At 44.4% G+C, this 12,140-nt stretch overlaps 1 non-coding gene across 1 annotated transcript; it reads right to left on the minus strand.

Moving 5' to 3' along the window:
• Positions 1–923: 923 nt before the first annotated feature.
• Positions 924–1,062, minus strand: LHYA1_G005203. The gene has a single exon. It is a non-coding gene; the product is annotated as a tRNA-Tyr (tRNA).
• Positions 1,063–12,140: the final 11,078 nt, after the last annotated feature.

A 12,140-nucleotide genomic window follows, 5' to 3' on the forward strand; every position in this document is an offset into this window, starting at 1 on the left:
GAGGTGCAGGGAATGACGGGGATGACGTGTTAAGATGTCGGCATATCTCACATGGGAATATGATCGTAGCATTTCCCGTTCTCGTCTTTATTCATAAACACTTGCTACTCCAGCATAAGCTATGAGATACAAGTATTGCGCAGAGGATCTTCTTCTGAGCCTCTAAGACTTGAGTTTCAATTACATGTCTGTCTAAATATATAGATATCATCAAAGTCTACTCGGGGAACATCTATACCCGAATGAAATATCAGGCAGAGCAAAGTGTATCACCATATATCTTTGCTTGTCAGCTCTTAATTGCTATCTTAAAAAGTTATGCATAGCAGACTATGCAGACACACGTTTTTGATTCATAGGTTGGCATGCTCCTATTTGCTTAGCATTAGGTCGAACTTCTGCTTCTTTCATTTTCTTTGCTGGCTTTGTATATACTTTCTTCTTCAGAATCCGCAGGAAAATCATTAAATTTGGAAGCACTAGAAGCTCCGAAAAAGGATACGTTAGGGGACGCCTTTCTCGCTTACATACATGTCATGCAATATGAAATAGTAAGCGCAGATGATGATTTGGAAAGTTTATTTCTATTTCACTTCTAGCTAGTAGAGTTACCAGCGTAAGAAGAATTAGGGCCGGGACTTGAGGACATACACAAAGCTTAAGCTGTAACTTAGATGACTTCTATATAATGGCTTATAGGGAGCTGCATATGAAAAGAGTATAGATTATTAACAAAAAAAAGGCCACCCACCCAATACGGATACTTGATGCTTTTGCTAAGCGAAATCAATATGCTCGAAAAGTTTAATTTAACTATCCCCAACCCCACCCACTCGCTTAGCTTAGGCAATGATGATGATATTACTAATCACAAATCCCCACAGAGCAAGAAAAAAACGGCAAAAAAATTTGTTCTTTGATGTTCCCTCAGGCGCGAGTCGAACGCGCGACTTTTCAATTGTTAGCAATTGACTGAGAGTAATGATTTTGGTTGTAACTAACCATTCCGGTGAGACTGAACTATTACAGCCGGACGCCATAAACCAACTAGACGACCGAGGGATGGGTTTTGTTTTACCGAAATCCGCTTATTTTGGTCTATGCATAAATTAAATTCTATCGCCGGGTAATTCGATCCTTAATAGGCAATTTACGAAGTATCACCTCCTACACCTACCTACCTAATAAAAGATCGCTATAATAATATACAAGACATCTCAGAATACTAAGTTTCGTAAGCCTAGTAATTGGAAAAGCGTAGGGCCGTTGACATCTGAGTACAAGTATCGAAACTGTAACTATCTCAGAAATCACACCTGAATCGAAAACTACCTACCATAAAAGTACTAGACTTCTTTACAAAGAGAAAAGGAGGCTATAGATACTGTTTCAGAGTGATACAGATTTATAATAAGTGCTTCATCAGCTAAGCATAAGCCATCTATTTCTATACGGCAGCACGAGACTTGGCCCTCCCTTTTCTCATCCTCTACCTAGTCACCCTTGTCGGGAGAATATGTTTAATCTGTAAGATCCTGGCTAGAAATGAGCATATAAATTATCTTGTAGCCTCGAAACATTTTCTTAGTGCTAAGGAAAATAAAAGCTGTCGAACTTTGACACCGAGTTTATTTGCGCATGACAGTGGAAGACTCATAGGGGTTTTTCCCTTACTTTTTGACTGCTAGGGGCAGGAGAATCATAGATTAACATCCGACAAATATGAAGCAAACGTGTTGATTGCCTTGACAGCAAATATGAAAATGTCAGCAAGCTTCCTCTTGCAGAAACAAAAGAACTACCGTGAACTAAATCTCGCGCTTTATTGAAAACCAGGGTATTCAATGTGTTTATACCATATGCGTTGAAGAATGCTTCAATTAGCAAGCCCACAAATACGAGAGATGCACGGATGACCTTGTGATATATGTGCTTCTTTGAATGTTATATGATCAAAACTGAAAATTTGTACTAGAAACATGTTGAGCGGCTTCGCTTCGGCCATGAATAATGACCAAGTAGTGACTTCTTATGCAGCTTCTTAATAGACCATACAATACGTAATGTTGTTGCGTCATTACGCCCTTGGGATTTTATTCCAAGATAACTTGAAGCATCAATAAAGGAATTTGGTTTCGATTATGAACAATACAAGGCGTATCAAGGAAGAGCCTCTTATTCCGATCGAGCAAGTGACTGCCAGAGGACTTTTGATACTGCCATTGACACCAAGCTGCAAGATGGCCCACAAACCACTTTAGCTTTTTTTTGAAAGTCAATGGAAGTCGCAGAATCACTAGACCTGGTTTGAAAGTGACGGAGAAAGATGAAAGTTGACAGCAAATCCGTAATTGACACGAACTTCCCCCTCCCCCCGAACAAATGAAGGACCTTGACATATTTGGCTTAAGGCAGCGTGAAAAGCCTTGACAAGTGACAAGTAATCGCGTTATCCAAATAGTCCCGTCGTTACCGTACGGCGGCATGGTTTTACTTCCGTCCGTCCAGATGTTGCCTGCATTCTGAGTGGTGGTGGTTGATTATGCCGCTGCAGAGATGAGGGGATGCACCATATGGATTATTTATAAAATTCAGACATCACAAGTCACAATTCCAGTAAGGAAGGAAGCAAAATGAAAGTTGTGTACTGAAGTTGGTATCGTGGAGTGTTATTGTCGTTCCCTCTATTCTCTCTGCTGTCGACAAAAGCCAGGGATGTTTTTGTAAGGGAGGTGCGATTTTGCAACTTCTAAGAAAGAGTCTAACTCCTCATAGGTCTATATTTAACTCGATTCGATGTCTGTCTGTTAAAAAAAATTATATGCCTTCACTTCTTATGGCTCTCGCCCCCCTACTCTTGGGATTGCTGCGGAGTTACCCAGTCTGCAACCTCACTTACTCTTCTTTGTCTTCTGTCTCTGCTATTAGATTTCGCCTGGCAGCTCTACTTCTTCTGGATGTAAAGAGTAGAAGTCATTTGCTGTCAAAGATTGGTATGTTGTCAACTACTCTTTCGTTGTCAGATTTTTCAAAGACAAAATTTCCTTCAACACCTTCAACACATCTGCCAGACTTCAATAAAGAAACATTAGAAGAAAGTTCCACCCAGATTCTTATTATCCAAGCGTACTGCTAGGCACTCATGTACCCGTCCCAGTGTGCTCTCTAGACATACTGCTGAATTTCACTTACGCTTTATGCAGTAAATGGAAGCTCTAATATATATATACCTCGATAAAACGGTATGTGGGTCGTTACTTCCTCTGTACATCAGTCTCAGCATCGTGCTTACCACTGAGATTTATACAAAAGAGAAGAATGGTGCTGATAATTTCAAGGAAGAAGAACTTTTCCGGCTCCAGCGGGTCGAGTTCGACGATTGGGTTTTCATAGTATTGCTATTGTCATGAATTCGAGTACTCGAGCTAAACATAATATAGGCAACATCAGATTGCCACTTACTGCAAATTTAACGTAGCTGTTCTAATCTATAAGCGCACTTTTTGTGAAGATTCAAAGTTATTCATGGCATCCTACTTCTATGCATCTGTTTATGCGCATCCTTTGAGAGCCTAGTGTCATATACTTGACTCTAGACTTTAGACGTAGAGACATGCATAATACCGGTAGTAGTACTTCGTAGATGGCAGCTAAATAGCAGGTGGAGAACACGAGGTTCTTTGGAATCCCTTACGTGAACCCCACTGATCGTCTTCCCCTTTCTTTCCCAAACCGGAACGAAAGAACAAAAATATCTTCCCAATTTTTGGTCTCAAACACACACAGAAACAAATATCGGATATGATAAAAGTCCTGGAACATATCGCGAGCCGTTGTAACAAAGCTTATTCACGCCCCCTCATGTCCCGCGAGACAAATTCTCACACCCCTATGCAGCCATCCGCAAACAGTAACCACAAAATCTCTAAATCCCCTATGCCTTAAACCCCTGTTGCCAAATCCCGATTAGAAAGTAAATAAAACTCTCTAAACCACATTGTATCAATAACATCAACCACCTATGCCGAGCGGCAAAGAACCATAAGTGGCGTATTATTACCATCAATAAATAAAAGCAGAATCCCTCACCACCGGCAACATCCCCTAAAGAAGAAATAAACATCTCGGTAATTACTCTACTGCTTCGTAGCCACAGCACCACGAAGCGAAATGAAGAGATTCAGAAAATATGACAACACATCAATTCTCCGATTTCGAGATGAGGTTTCGCTTGTGAATCTACTATTATAGGTTACTATAGGTAGGGAGTTGCGTTGCGTTTGTTAATCCCCGGCTTTGTTTCTGTCAGTATCTTTATTAGATGAACAAGTAAAACCCGAATCACAAGCAAATGAGACGATGAAAGATGATGCGATTGGTAGCAGCAAACGCGTACTAAGCGCGATGGCAAATTAAAATAATCACTTGAGATACTTGGATCGGATAAAGTGAGAGGAATCAATTGAGTGGAAGGAAGCGCGGCGGCGGCACGGATTGTATATGTATGTCAAACTTTATGTATGAAGCTACGGGTTAAAGATATAAAATGAAATGAATGCAGGGCGGGTGGATTTTTATGCATGTGGCGTGGTGTTATTGTGGCTGGAGTTCCCCTTTTAAGCCACGAGTTGAGTTCACGTCGTGAACGCGTTCATGGACTGTCCGGAAATAACTTGCAGACAGGGACATATACCTATCTGAAAGATTCGCATTTGCTTCGTCGTACCCGGACCGGATCAAACCAACAAATGCACTTGATCTTTGCGATCTCACCTACCTACCTTGCACCAAAAACCCCCTCCTCGTTCAGCTCACGAATGACCCGAACTGCGCTGTGCCTCACTCCCTCTTTGTAACTTCCCCTCCACCTTCCCCTTCCAGCCAGTCCAGCCTATCCCCAAACCACCGTGAACTATCCCTTCTAATCGTATCCCCCTAACCTACAGTACACGATTACTCCCGTAAAGACCCCACCCCACTCCACCCCGCCCCGCCTTTCGCCTCCCCACCTCCATAGACCTTTACCAGAAACAGAATAACGCACTAGGAAACCAGCTGAACCACGCACGCCACTGCCTCTATACGCCGTGTGTTCATCTCCTAATCCGAATCCCTGGACTGGCTACAGGTACGAATTACGGATTGATTGGGTGAAGAGAAGGGGAAGGAGTGTACCGGAGTACTGGGGTCGCGCGCGGGAGTTTTCAGCCGCTTTACGGTGGCAACGAACGTACTTGGCCTTTTGAGTGGCTGAGGATATGGATATGGGGTCACTGGCGGGTGGGGATATCGTCCAATTGAGGTGTTTTGTTACTATATAAAAACCTCCGGGCTCCCCGGTTGGTTATCCGCTTCCTCGGGATGTTTGTTTCTCGGTGGGTGTGGTGTGGTGTTTTGATACGTACCTAAATATCGTGGGATTCTGAAATGACCCCGCATGGTGTAGATTAAAGAAATTTATCACCGTTATATACATACCTGGGTATTATATGAACCTACGATATGATATAGTAGTGCGCATTTGTTGCAGCATAAAGATTGATTTTAGCTGGACTTGAATAAACCCTTGATCCATATGTACAGTACATACATCTCCCCTCCATCTACGTACAAATCTAATCTTCCAATGGCGTGATAGACGCCGACGGCGTAGAATATCACCAGCCTCGGTAAAGCCAAGCCAGATCCCTAATTGAACGCGTCGCGTTTCCTTCCATCTCGTTCGTTTCAATTGTAAGATGACGCGATACGAGTAAGACGCGACGAAACCTGATTATTGATTATCCGTCCCAGCCTTGTGGATTTTCTGCCCATCACATCACATCGCGCATGGATCTTGCATTACATTTGCATGGGTTTTTGACGCTGCGAATCTATTTAGATACATTTTCCACTTCCGTACTTGGTACTTGTATACTATGTAAAGAGGGGTTGCTGCATTATTTGGAATGGAAAAGAACAAAAGGGGAATGAATGAATGAAAGAGGCTGCGTCATTGATTGCCACTCGTTGAATTTTGAATTTTGAATTGGAATTGGAATTGGAATTGGGGAGGAGAGGCTAGATATGGCTTTTATGGGGTAGAGGGGCTGAAGGTTTAGAGGTGCGTTTTAATAGTTTCGAGAGGCGTTTTCTTACGGGAATAATGGGTTAAAAGATGACGAGAGTTTAATCCTGAAGAAGGGGAGATAAGGAGATAAGGAAGTAAGTCCAGATGTTACGTTGAGTTTCATTCGTATTAATCAATCAATTGATCAATTATCAGCGACTGTAAAAAATTTATTGCTTGGTGGTGAGATAGTACGGAGTATGGTACTTGTATGAACGAGTATCTAGAATCCGGAATATTTGTAAAGGAGCCGTACTATACAAAGTTGTTGAACATCAAACAAAGCACTGCATGCACTCCTTTCACACGATATTCTCTGCTAGCCCCGTGCGTATAATACTGCATCGGATCGGAATGTACCGCCATTTCGGGAATCTCCTGAAGCTGGGCTAGGGTGGGTGTGATACCGGTATTATAACGAAAACGCGGGGTCCGTCCTAGGTAAGGTAGGGGGTAAGAGTACAGCACTGACCCCGACCCTGACTATCAGTTCCAGGTGTACGCGACGGCGTATTGGTTGAAAACTATGGATGAGAACGAATGGTAGGACAGAGGTATGGATGTGAGTTTATACGATGTAGCACTTGCTAAGTGCTTAAAAGGAGGGTAGGCAAGGGAAGGGGTTTATCTTCAGCCTTCGTCTGACTCTGAGAAGGATTGAGGGATATTTGGTTTGTAGTACCTGCTCTTTCCGGAGTATGGTATACAAGAAAGCAGAAATGAATGCTCGGCTTGGGTTTCGGATCCTGATGAAGGAATGTGCAATATATATAGTTACGTGATAATCTCTCTCTCTCTCTCTCTCTTATACACACTCTCATCCATCGATCAAAGAACACTTTTCATTTATACCCCAAAGAAAAAAAAAACGAAGACTTTCCAAGCAAATCCGATCAATCACCTTTTCTTTCTAAATCAAGAAAACTAAAACCGCGAAAGCTCCAAGTTTGAAGATAAACTTTTACCTCCGTAGATTTGAAATGCGCAGTCGTTGTATCATTGGATGACCGATACGCGTGCGAGAACGAAATAAAGTTTAGAAGCTAAATCAGATAGGGATGAGCATGTGGCTGCGACGCGATTTTATGGGGAAGAGAAGTGTGGCTTGACTATACGCTCCGTATGATATGCTATGCATGCACTTATACCGTACATAAAATTAATCATGTGAATTGTGGGGTGGCTGGGCTCGTCGGAAGCTTCTCCTTGAAGTGTGTATAAGAGAGGAGGTTGGGTTAGTTATTGAATGATTCTTTCATGATCTCGTGAGTACATGTGTTTTTCCCTTTTCTTCTTTTTCTCTTCGAGGGAAAGCAAGCAGCGGTATGAAGTAATACGTTTGATAGTTTAATACAAAGTGGAGCGTAGGAGGAATTCTTCACAGAGTTTTTTGACGAAGGTGGGGGCGGAAATCAGGAATGAAGGTATTGATAATGTAATGGCGGGGTACGAGTGTGAGGAATTTTTGCTGTGTACATGGGTTTTGGGGTGCGAGACGTCAAGATTGGTGGAGAGGGAGGGGGTTTTAGGTAGGGTAGGGAAAGTAGGGAGGAAAAGAGGGCTTGTAGGTTTGTAGATGCGGGTGGGAGGTTTGTAGGAGATGGAGCATTGGAGATCCGCTGCTTTGCATTGGAGGGGATTGTGATGCGGCTGTATGGTATAGACGCCGAGGATACCGAGAATGAGATGAGATGACCGAAGTACGGATTTAATACACTCCTGCAGCCTGCTTGTTAAAAGTTCACTGGTACAGTACACTATAGCAAGGAAAACCTGTCTGTCTCTAATGTAGATTCAAGCAGTTCCAAGTTCTCAATCATATCAAAAGCCTCCAAACTAAATCAACAGTATCAAGAAACCTCATCTGACGACAAGCAGATCCCCTCATTGAACTTTCTTTCGTAGTATTACCTACATTCGGTCAATCCGGTAGTGGCGTCTGTCTGCATCTCATCCACCCATACACGTAAATTCCTCGCGAGTCGCGCCGCGTTCGTTCCTTCCTTAAAACGCGTCCCTGCCCCGCGTCTGTCTCCGCCTTCTGCTCCATTACGGAGTAAGAACATGAATTTTTTTTTGACGTGGCTGGTAAATTGCAGTACCTCCCTATTTATTTCCACAATTAATGAGTCAAGGAAAGGAAAGAAAGCCTGGGCTTGCTAATATAGAGGTTATGTATGTATTGATTAATCGATTGATGAATAATAGGTGAGGGGTGAGAAAAAAAGATGGGATTAAGAGAAGTGCATGCATATTTTAAGCAGTTTGTGGAAATGACGTATGCGGTACGGATATCTTTATGCATATAAATAAAATGCACGTGCGAGATTCCTTTTTATAGATCTTTTGTGGAGTGCACATTTTAGATCTATAATTATACAGTATAAAAAAAGTCAATCAAGATCATGATTTTTATTCACGGACTATGTATGTCCAAAACAATGTAGGGGAGGAGGAATTCGTGATGTGATGTGATGTGATGTGATACTCATCGAAGTATGCACCCGAGATAACAAAGACGGTACTCGTAGGAACGACCTTGCGTTGCATTGCCCGGGAGGAAGGGAGGAAAGATACAGGGCTCCATACTCCATCCTATACCATATCTCCGCTGAGACAAAGCAAAGCAAACGGATACTTCATAACATGGAATTTCTTTCGATGTGGTCGCGATTATGGCTATCTCTATTGTGAATGACCCTATCTATACTTTATATATGTGCGTGTGGGATTGGTATCGAGCGCACATGGCCGAGGTTGCAGATGAGGTCGCGATGGACTGTGCTGTGTTGTCCACCAGCCTTTTCTTTGCGGGGTGGTGAGTGTGCTGCACGTAATAAGGCTAGGTATTACAAAAGCAAGTTTCATGACTTGGGGATATGGTGATGTTATTGGGTGGCCGTCGTCTTTGCGAGATCTTCAAAATGGATTTTATTGAGGTGTAGAAGGTGGAAATGGAAGTGGAAGGCGAAGTAGAGTAATGTGATCAAGATATTGATATTGCTATTGTATATTGTATGTACGGAGGAGGCTCTGGTAAGGAAAGGGTGAGGATCATACAGCGGCCGTATGACTGTCCTTTGTACCGTGAAACGATTCGTCCATGTCGTGGTTTGGATTTTCAACAAGGCTGGGCTGGATGAAACACAAAATGCAGTGTTCCAAAGCAATCCCAATGTCTGCACGATGATCAACAATAAACATGCAGCTGTACTATACACTACCAGATCTTGGGACATTCATTTACCAGAGGATTATGGATGCATAGATTGTTTATTTGTTGCTGGCTCCTGAACAATAGAAATGGCCGCGGTCATGGCCTCAGCCCTGAAGCCAAGCGCGTGCGTGATCTGAGACTTATGCAAATAATCTGCACTGGGTATAGTGATGAATGTCAATTGTCAATGACATACATAGCGGGCAAATCAGAGGGTTGGATTGGAAACGCCTGTCGGGTATCAAAAGCAAGTCTTCCTCGAATCTGTATGTTGTTTATGTGGAGTGGTATTTTAGCTGCAGCCGACCTGCAGACCATACAGGACACGGCCAGCCAGCTCAGCCAACCGTGAGGTCCGTAGTCGATCAATCCTAATCCACAGAAGCTCCATATACATGGCCAGGGAAGCTCTGTACGGAACATGTACGGTACGAAGTACGCCTACTCGGTGGTGGTGCTCCTCGTAAGTGCGTGCAGGAAGACTAGTAGCAGAACAATAGGAGCAGCTCCGTCACTCTCACGCGTGATAGATGGGATTTTACAAACCTGGGGCTCAGCAAACTTACAAAAAATTACCGTATCGTGTCGTCGCGTAATTCATCATGGACCGACTCTATTCGAGTACCGTGATTTCTGCGTGTGTTGGGTTGGGATCTAAAATGGCAGCTCATGAACGGTAATCAGAGATATCGGATTCCAGCTGTCCAGTGGAAAGCTCGAAACGCGACTTTCGGGCCAGGTTATAGCTTGCCCGTGCCTGGGGCTCATCCCAGCCCAGCAACTCTGCCCCGTATGCACGCTCACGCTGTACTCGTACTGTAGCCAGAGGCGCGCATCCCAGTCTCTGCCATAGAAACAGGCCTAATCTGCTTTCAGCCGCGCCGCGCTGTGGTGAGCCCTGGCTGTTGTGGATCGATTTATTTGGACGACAGGTGGAATTGGATTAGACTTGTACGGCATCCACGGTGATGCTTGCATACATACGATGCGATGGGCTGGCTGGCTGGCTGGGCTGATCCAAGCGAAGAGAAGAAAAGGGAAAAGCGACAGAACACAACACAGCAGCGACTCAGAAGAGAGAAGTGAGAGAATGTGAGGGGCAGATGGTATGGTATGGTATGGTCTGCTCTTCTACTCGTACTTGCCTAGGCTAGGTACTTGTTGTCTCCACAATCAGCTTGTGTAAGATATCCAAGCTTTCTCTGGCTGAGGACTACTACGACCCTACGCTCCGTACCCTGCTCGCTGCCAAGCCCCCCCCTTCCTCCGTAGAGTAAACCTCCACCTTCAAGTTCGCCCCTATCCGGTCTAGCCTCCCTCACCACTCGTTGGTCAACGCCGTATCGTTTCTACTTTCTCACTGGACATTTCTCACTACTCCGTACTCACTTTAACCTCCACCTCCTCCTCCTCCTCTCTTCCTATCCTCCTCCTCCTCCCTTTCTCCCCTCATACCCTCGATCCTGTCATCATAGAGGGCAAAGGAGGATTCTCTTTGGGCATTGACTTTGGCATCGTATTGCGTTGAAACCGAGAATTAGCGTCGTGGTGAATGTTGATGCTGGTGATGCTCGATTGCACTCGCCCCGTCTCCAACTCCATCTCCATTCCCTCTCGTCTGTCCGTAACTGTCAGCTCCGACAATCCCACCACGAGGCAGTAACATTAATTCACCCACCGACCGACACGCCCTCCATCACGTTTACAAGTCTCCCTTCCTCCCCCACTTCGAATTGACAGCGACCATCCATCCTCGACTGTACAATTACGACTCCCTCCCCTCCCCTCGAATCAAGCCTCGATACAAACACCTCTCCCCACCGACCCTGCTTGCTTCTTTGTCCTCGGTCGAGAAGCCATCAAACGTCAATTCACGATCATTTGATTCCCTTTTTCACACCGGTAATTGGTCAATTGGACTAGTCGAGGACTTTCCTGAACTCGGCATCAACGCCTCCAATTTTTAAAATTACCCTTCACCCCCAGTGCAGCGGAAGATACTAGACATACAAGGTTAGCAATTAACACCATGGAATTCATCTCTTCATGTTCTATTCTACTCTCTTCTACGTTCTCAAGTATCGTGGCTGACATTTCCCCCTTGCTCCAGCTGTAGTGCATGCCAACCGTTGCGTACCTGGCATTCTCCGCATATCTTCTCGATTCCCACCTCCACATACCCAACACGCCAGAGCAGAAGGCTGGAGACGTTCACTCGTTCATCCCGCCTTTGCCCTCGCCTCGCGGATTAGAGTTCACTTCACAAAGATCAGGCATTGTCTATCCTGTCGTTCTAGCCTCAAGGTTCAGTCCAAGAACAGCAGCAAAAATCTCTGAACTCTAGTTGGTAGGTCTTCCACGGCGACGGAATGTTCCCCACTATATCCATCCTCGATCCCCCTAATGTTCCCCCTTGGTGAAGGCCGGCTGGGCTTGCTGAGGCTTCCCAACCCCTGTTTTTAGATGAGAACCCCTGGCTAACTATTTTGCCTTTACCTCAGACCCTCGACATCTCATATAAGTTGATATACGTACCACCCTGCTTGTCACCTAGGATCCATACGCTCTTCGTTTTGCGGCCAGTCTTGACTAGTCGTTGTCATTCATTTCATATAATACTGTCAATACTCTCTCTAATACCCTAATACCACGACAGCCCAAAGTACCGTTCAGTTTTGACACGGTACACCACATTCCTTTGAAACAATACCAGTGTCTACCGAGCACTGTCGGTCGAAGCTCCTGGCGAACTTGACGTCCACTCTTTGCATTCTCTCTCCCTCGACTTCCGTGGGGAATTCTCAGCTATTCACT

Source organism: Lachnellula hyalina (genome assembly GCF_007821495.1).
Source record: "Lachnellula hyalina strain CBS 185.66 chromosome Unknown contig00038, whole genome shotgun sequence".
In the NCBI taxonomy this organism is placed as follows: Eukaryota; Fungi; Ascomycota; class Leotiomycetes; order Helotiales; family Lachnaceae; genus Lachnellula; species Lachnellula hyalina.